Source organism: Delphinus delphis, chromosome 1 (assembly GCF_949987515.2).
Source record: "Delphinus delphis chromosome 1, mDelDel1.2, whole genome shotgun sequence".
NCBI lineage: Eukaryota > Metazoa > Chordata > Mammalia > Artiodactyla > Delphinidae > Delphinus > Delphinus delphis.
In genome coordinates, this window is record NC_082683.1 from 27,645,704 (window position 1) to 27,652,008 (window position 6,305).

The window sequence follows — 6,305 nt, forward strand, 5'->3', positions numbered from 1 at the left end:
TTCTACTGATCTCAGTAGATTATTAGAAAAACCAAACAAATAGGAAGCACTTCTATGAATTCTGATTTTCCCACCTGTAAAATGGGAACACTTATCTTTTTTTTTTTTTTTTTTTTTTTGGCGGTACGCGGGCCTCTCACTGTTGTGGTCTCTCCCGTTGCGGAGCACAGGCTCCGGATGCGCAGGCTCAGCAGCAATGGCTCATGGGCCCAGCTGTTCCGCGGCATGTGGGATCTTCCTGGACCGGGGCACGAACCCGTGTCCCCTGCATCGGCAGGCGGACTCTCAACCACTGAGCCACCAGGGAAGCCCGGGAACACTTATCTTTATCATTTAGCCCAGGCTCCTGGAAGGCTTAATTAGAAAGAGTTTAAGGGTAACCACAGACCCCTCCAAAATCAGACAAGCCCCAGAAGTTTCTCTACCTAACAGGAACATATGAAGTAAGGAACCATCAGGCCAATAAGGCAAAATGCATCAGAAACTGGATGGGATGAAGGAAAATGGAGCTCAGCCAGCCCAAGTTCCAACATCAACTGGAGAGAGATGAAGGCAGCTGCTGCCACAGAAGAAAGTCTGGGAGTTTGGCCTGCAGCAGCTTCAACCCCTCAGCAGGAATTAAGAGATGCTCAATGGCCTACCTCAGTGGTGGGTATGGCTAGGAATCCCCATTCCCAGGAACATCTGTAACTCCTTCTCTTTGGAAAGGGGTCCCAGGTTGAAGGGTCTACAGCCTTAAGGTTACTGAGTCTTTGTTTCTTCTCCCCAAATCCCCTCTGCTCAGTTTTGATGAGCAGAGTGTGGGGTGAGACTGGGGGTTTCTAGGAATGGAAAGCAACATGGAAGGTTGTAAAGTTCCTAGGCTAAAACTAGCCAGGAACCCACAAGTTTGCTGTGTGACCTTGGGCAAGTCCTCTCCCTTCTCTGGGCTTCAGTCTCCTCACTTTGTAATTAAGAGGTTGGACCAAGTCAATTCTAAGCTTCCTCCCCTGGCCATCACTCTAGAGCTACATACAAGCGCACTCCTTGGATGTGAGCCCCCTGGCATAAAATGCAGTGGGCACTGCCTGCCAGATCAGTGGGGCGGGGGGTGGGGGATGCGGGGGTTGTATCTGAGGCTGTTCATCCTATGTTCATGTTCCTTTTAGAAACACCTGCCACCCTAGCCCTCCCGGCTCCCTTTTTAGACCCTGATTCACTGCCAACTCACGAAGCCTCTCCCTCCCCTCCCTCTTCTCTCCTCCTCTCTCCCTTTTAGGCCTTGGCAGCTGGGTGCAGAAGTAGCCCCAGCACTCAGGGAATGCTGGGTGGAGGTGGAGGGCAGTGCCACCAGGGTCAGAGAGAGCACACCAGGGAGTACCACTCTCTAACCCTGGCCCAGCCCAGCTCTTTGAGTCACCAAAAGACCTGGGTTGGAGTCTTTCCGAACCACTGACTAGCAGTGTGTGATTGTGGGGAATGCAATTCACCTCTCAAGCCTCAACATCCTCATCTGTAAATTGGCTTTATATTAAGTTGAACCACATGAAATTGCTGTTTTGTAGGTAAAAAACAAAAACAGTTGAATATTGACAATTTCATATGGCTTAACCTGCCCTGCCTGTTTCCCGGGATTGTTAGGAAGATGAGAAAAGTGTTGAGAAGGGAGCGTTTTTTAAAAGCCCTGAACTGACATAAGGGCATTTTTTTTAAATTATTATTACTTCAAAGAGCTTTTGCACAGACCCACCAGAGTCAGTGGGCTGAACCAATGACCCAGAACTTGGAAATTTAGGGATTGGAAGTCTGGAAACAGCCACCTGCTCTGATGACTAAGAACAGGACAGAAGCCTCCACCTGGCCTCCTGAGCTCCTGGCTCTAAAGGGCCCTTGGTGAAATAGTACTGGGGTGACACAAGTTCCAGGCCCCAAGAAGGAGAAGCACACACAGACACATACACTCCAGCTCCCCCACCCACAGGCCCAAGGGCCTCAGCATGCAGCTAGGACACAACCAGTAGCATCACAGAGGGTACCCCATGGGGTAGGTGAAGGTGGGAACCAACGTGGAAAGTGCAAAGCAGCTCTTGCCTGAGTCAGGGGTGAGGAGTCCCTGGGGAGGGGGTTTGAGCTGACCTCTGAAAAGTCCCCTCTCCCTGTCCCATCCCCAATACCACCAGAAATCCCCTGGGAGAGGAGGGGACAAAGCCCAGGTGCGAGTGATTCAGAGTGAACCCTGCTCGGATACATTCTCTCTCCCTCTCTCTCTCTCTCTCTCTCTCTCTCACACACACACACACACACACACACACACACACACACACGCACACATTCACACAGGCCACAGATACCTGGACCCACTCACAGAAACAGTCGCACCGGCACACACACATCCATTCGCATACACACTCAGAGACATCCACAGACACACACACAGCGACAACACACACTCATTCACACACATGTCCACCGACACATACACAGCAACACCCTCCATACTCACACGGCATACACCCACTGACACGCACACACTCACCCACAATGACACACGCACACTCGCTGCATACACTCACTGGCACACACAATCACCCACAGACCCACGGTGACACGCACGCGCACTCACACACCTGCAGAGGAAACTTCTCTCTGGATCTCCCCGACACCGCCACTTGCCCTCCACAACCCAGCTGGCTACTCCCTCCCAGACCCAAGCCTCAGCGGGCCAGGGCTGGGCCGGGGCGGGCGGCCACGCGGCTCTACCCCGAGAGCCGGTCCGCGCTCCGCGTGGTCCGCCACCCGTCCCTCCGGTCAGGCCCGCGGGCAGCCAGGGCGGGGCGGGGGCGGCGGAGGAGGCCCAGTCCTCCCCCATCCCGGGGCCGGGAGCCGAGGCCGCCGGAGCCCGGGGCGTGGGCGGCGCCGGGGCCGCAGCCAGGCCGAGGCTGGGGGGCGCTGCAGAGGGCGCGGCGCGCAAGGCCCCGTCCCCACCCCTCTCCGCGCCTTACCTGGCCCGGCTTGGGCTCCGGCCGGGTTACATGGTGCCGGCGGCCCGGGCCGGGGGCGCTGCGGCGGCTGGCGGGCGGGCAAGGACGGGGCCCGGCACTGCGGAGCCCCAGGCTGAGGGGCCACGCTGGCTGCTGAGCCCCGAGCGAGCGCCGAGCGGCTGCGGGCGCGGGAGCGGGAGGCGGCCAAGCCACGGAGGCTGGATTTCCCGGGGACCAGGAAGGGGAGGCGGGGGGGATCCCGCCCGCGCGCTCCGCCTCCGCCCCCGCCTCCGCCCCCGCGCACGGCCGCTTAGCCCGGAGCCGGCGAGAGGGAGGGGACCGAGCTCCCCGCCCCCGCACGGGACCCAGGAGGGCCGAGGTTGGAGCTAGCGAACGGCCGCCGGGGTCTCAGAGGAGACCCCGCTTAGCTGAGCGACAGCGCTGGGGAGACCCAGGTGGGGGGGCGAATAAGCCCCCGCCTTCCCGGGGACCGCCGGGGACCCAGGAACGGGCACACACAGTGTCACAGTCACGCACAGCCGCCTAGGCACAGGGACCCCAGCCCAGAGGCGGGCGGTTAGGGAAACAGTCACACAGCCTCCCAGACACGGTCTCGCGCCCCACTGAGGCACAGTCACACCCTGAATGTCACACACAGCCCCCCGGGCACATCCCTCTAGGAGACTCTTCGGGTTTCGCGGGTGAGCTACTCGATTTCAGCTCCTGGCCTCGGGTCTAAGAGCCCCCTTCCTCTGTTTCCCAGGGTGGGGCGCTGTGCCGGGCCTCAGAGCCACAGACAGGCATCCCCCATTCACAGTCCACACAGCCCAGGCATCCCCAGTGTGGAGCGAGAACCCCGCTAGACCTGTCGACTTTGCTGGGGCCCCCACCTGTACCCACTGTGCCCGTCCACCGCTAGGCCCTGAGCCAGGGGTCGTGCCTAGGCGGGGGCGGGGGAGGGAAAGGGGACGGTCCGAAGCACAGCCGGAGGCTGCAGAGCCAGGACACAGGCTGCAGGAGACAGGAGAGGCAGAGGAGAGCTGACTGCAGCAGTCCCTGGCTTGAATCCGTCTTGGCGCCCAGAGCGATGCTGTAATGGGGGGGCGGGCGCGCGCACTGGGGAAGCCGCTTGGGGAGGGGCTCATTCTGGATTCCGATTTCCCTGGGTGAGTGTGAAGAGAGCACTGCCCCAGGCTCCGAAAGTTGGGGTGGAGAGTAGTGGGCAACCTTAAAGCCTTCTTGCCCTCTTCCCTCCTCCACACTTTCTGGTCCTGAAAGCTTTGGGGTGGTGAGGTGTGGGCTTGGGAGGCTAGGGACACTGACCATCCTCCTCTCTAGGAAAAGACCTTGGAGTAGTTCTGATTGAATACCCACCCAACAACCTCCTTCTCCCTGTACCCCTTTGGGGTCACTGGCTCTCCTCCTCATATAAAGGGGGAGACTGAGGCAGAGAAAGTAGAAGTCACAGGCCCAAGTGAATTAAAACTGGGAGTCAAGCCCTTTTTCCATTTCCCAAGAAGATGTTTAAAGATGCCACATGACATAAAGTTCTGGTGGGAGATAGGCAGACTGGTCACCTGTCCTGCTGCCCACATGACCTGTTCAGTCAAGACGTTTCAACATGAGCTAAGGTTGCAGATAATTCCCCAGCCTAGGGATCGGCCAAGAGCAGATATTAGGGAAAATAAGATTTAAAGTTGATCCTAGGAACCCCCCTTAGAACTACAAGAAGCATCTCACTTTCCATGAAACATAAGAACAGCCATCATGTAGGATGCTAAAAGGCACCACTATGTTTTCTCGGTTCTAAGATGTATACTTTGTTACCTATTCTGAAATTGGAAGAGCATCTTACAATGGATAGGGACATTTTATGTGGTTTTCTACATTTCTCTTACAGTTGTATAAAAGAGCTGATGTGTTTTAGAATTGAGAAACAGTGTAGTTTTCACTTGTTTATTCCACAAACACTTACTGATTGTACCTGGCACCTTGCTAGCCCATTGAAGCATAAAGATTAGTCAGACAGACTTTAGACAGTGTTCTCCCACATCCATCCAGTGATGTATAAGGGAGATGGAGACGTAAATCAATCATTACTATGAGAGCCAGCTTCATGGGAGTGTGAGCGGTGCAGTCACACAGAGCCCCATGCTTACAAGGTTTTATGCTCTGCTGTCACTGTCTTGAAATTCTTAATAATTTTTTAACAAGGGACCCTGCACTCCACAAATTATGACTGCTGTATTAGGAACGCCAGGCCTTAGTAGAAATGGGCACTAAATACTCTTAGCGTCTAGAGCTCTGTCTGGGTGAAGAAGGGCAGTCAAAGAAGTAAAGAAGCATAACGGAAGCATATGAGTAGAGTTTCAAAGATTGGTAGAGAGAATTAGGGTAGAGAGCCACACATGTACAGAGACAGAAATTCATCAAAATGTCAATCAAGCAGTATGGCAGACCAGGGGCTTGGTTCACCCTCCCACTGAAAGCATGATAAATGAATTTTTTTTAATTTTTAAATCTTCTTAAATTCATCAATGAGCTGGCAAAAAAAAATAAAAATCACTCCAGCCAAAATCTAAGTGAAGGCAGAACCAGAGAAGTGAGCAGAGCACTGAAGCCTGTTAGCCTTGGGAGCTGTAACACACTGGTTGCGAAAGGGGCTCACCTCTTCCTGAATCCTTGTCTTTTGCCATATGACTTTGCAACTTCCTGCATCAAGAGGGCGCTCTATTTTCCCACCCCTTGAATCTGGGTGGACTTGTGACTTGCTTTAACCAATAGAATGTGGAAGAAGTCATGGTGTGCCAGTTCTAAGCCTAAGCTATAAGAGGCTTGCCTACTTCTACTCTTTCTCTTGGTCTCCTGCCTCCTTTCTGAGAACAAGCCTGGTAACCTGCTGTCGGATGAGAGACAAGATACAAGAGAGCTTTGCTATCCAAGACAAGACCATCATAGACTAGCCTATAGCCAGCTGACCCCCAACCATGTGAGAGAGTCCAGCCGAGAGCGACAGAGACATATACCTAACCGTGGCTGACTGCAGATATTTAAGTGAGACCAGCTGAATGAGAAGAACCACCCAGTCAGTTTGATGACTCTTGAGCAATAATAGATGCTTATTAATTTAAGCCACTGATTTTTTTGTTTTGTTTTTTTTTTGCGGTACGCGGGCCTCTCACTGTTGTGGCCTCTCCCGTTGCGGAGCACAGGCTCCAGACGCGCAGGCTCAGCAGCCACGGCTCACGGGCCCAGCCGCTCCGCGGCATGTGGGATCCTCCTGGACCGGGGCACGAACCCGTGTCCCCTGCATCGGCAGGCGGACTCTCAACCACTGCGCCACCA

The 6,305-nt window shown here is 54.8% G+C and overlaps 1 protein-coding gene across 2 annotated transcripts in view; it reads right to left on the reverse strand.

Annotated features, from left to right (window-relative positions):
* Positions 1-3,143, reverse strand: part of DLGAP3 (DLG associated protein 3) — a 61,496-nt gene extending 58,353 nt beyond the window's left edge. The window contains exon 1 of one of the 2 annotated variants that reach the window (XM_060003631.1): positions 2,982-3,143. The gene's annotated coding sequence lies outside the window, so the exon portion shown is untranslated. The remainder of the gene's footprint in view (positions 1-2,981) is intronic. The other variant, XM_060003618.1, reaches the window with a different exon arrangement.
* Positions 3,144-6,305: the final 3,162 nt, after the last annotated feature.